Consider the following 2,175-nt stretch of genomic DNA (forward strand, 5'->3'; position numbering starts at 1 on the left):
GATAACCTCCCTGTACTTTGAAACTTATCCAAAACTTCCCGAAACCATTCCGGTGTCCGAATGTAACCTTCCAATATATCAATCTTTACCTCTCGACCATTTCGAGACTCATCGTCATGTCTGTGATCTCATCCGGGACTCTGAACAACCTTCGGTCACCAAAACACATAACTCATATAATACCAATCATCATTGAACGTTAAGGATGCGGACCCTACGGGTTCAAGAACTATGTAGACATGACATGACCGAGACATATCTCCGGTCAATAACCAATAGCGGAACCTGGATGCTCATATTGATTCCTAAATATTCTTCGAAGATCTTTATCGGTCAAACCGCATAACAACGTACGTTATTCCCTTTGTCATCGGTATGTTACTTGCCCGAGATTTGTCGTCGGTATCCTCATATCTAGTTCAATCTCGTTACCGGAAAGTCTCTTTACTCGTTCTGTAATGCATCATCCCGTAACTAACTCATTAGTCACATTGCTTGCAAGGCGTATAGTGATGAGCATTACCGAGAGGGCTCAGAGATACCTCTCCGATACACAGAGTGACAAATCCTAATCTCGATCTATGCCAACCCAACAAACACCTTCGAAGACACATGTAGAGCATCTTTATAATCACCCATTTATGTTGTGACGTTTGATAGCGCACAAGGTGTTCCTCCGGTATTCGGGAGTTGCATAATCTCATAGTCAAAGGAACATGTATAAGTCATGAAGAAAGCAATAGCAATAAAACTTAACGATCATTATGCTAAGCTAACGGATGGTTCTTGTCCATCTCATCATTCTCTAATGATGTGATCCCGTTCATCAAATGACAACACATGTCCATGGTCAGTAAACATAACCATCTTTGATTAACAAGCTAGTCAAGTAGAGGCATACTAGGGACACTTTGTTTTGTCTATGTATTCACACATGTACTAAGTTTCTGGTTAATACAATTCTAGCATGAATAATAAACATTTATCATAATAGGAAATATAAATAACAACTTTATTATTGCCTCAAGGGCATATGTCCTTCAGTCTCCCAGTTGCACTAGAGTCAATAATCTAGATTACATAGTAATGATTCTAACACCCATGGAGTCTTGGTGCTAATCATGTTTTGCTCGTGGAAGAGGCTTAGTCAACGGGTCTGCAACATTCAGATCCGTATGCATCTTGCAAATCTCTATGTCTCCCTCCTTGACTTGATCGCGGATGGAGTTGAAGCCTGTCTTGATGTGTTTGGTTCTCTTGTGAAATCAGGATTCCATTGCCAAGGCAATTGCTCCAGTGTTGTCACAAAAGATTTTCATTGGACCCAATGCACTAGGTATTACACCTAGATCGGATATGAACTCCTTCATCCGGACTCCTTCATTTGCTGCTTCCGAAGTAGCTATGTACTCCGCTTCACACGTAGATCCCGCCACGACGCTCTACTTGGAACTGCACCAACTGACAACTCCACCATTCAATATAAATACGTATCCGGTTTGCGACTTAGAGTCATCCGGATCAGTGTCAAAGCTTGCACCGACGTAACCATTTACGACAAGCTCTTTGTCACCTCCATAAACGAGAAACATATCCTTTGTCCTTTTCAGCTATTTCAGGATGTTCTTGACCGCTGTCTAGTGATCCACTCCTGGATTACTTTGGTACCTCCCTGCTAAACTTATAGCAAGGCACACATCAGGTCTGGTACATAGCATTGCATACATGATAGAACCTATGGCTGAGGCAAGGGAATGGCTTTCATTTTCTCTCTATCTTCTGCATTGGTCGGGCATTGAGTCTGACTCAACTTCTCACCTTGTAACACAGGCAAGAACCCTTTCTTTGACAGATCCATTTTGAACTTCTTCAAAAACTTTATCAAGGTATGTGCTTTGTGAAAATCCAATTAAGCGTCTTGATCTATCTCTATAAATCTTGATGCCTGAAAGGATCGATATGGTTGACTAGAGGGGGGGTGAATAGGCAACTAACAATTTTTAAGCTTTTCTTTGCCAAATTAAACTTTGCAGCAAAATAGGTTGTCTAGATGTGCAACTAAGCGAGCAACCTATATGATGCAATAACAACTAGCACACAAGCAAGCAAAGGATGTAAAACAAGTAGGCTTGCAAAAGTAAAGGCACGAAATAACCAAGAGTGGAGCCGGTGGAG

The sequence above is a fragment of the Triticum dicoccoides genome, chromosome 5B (genome assembly GCF_002162155.2).
Source record: "Triticum dicoccoides isolate Atlit2015 ecotype Zavitan chromosome 5B, WEW_v2.0, whole genome shotgun sequence".
In the NCBI taxonomy this organism is placed as follows: domain Eukaryota; kingdom Viridiplantae; phylum Streptophyta; class Magnoliopsida; order Poales; family Poaceae; genus Triticum; species Triticum dicoccoides.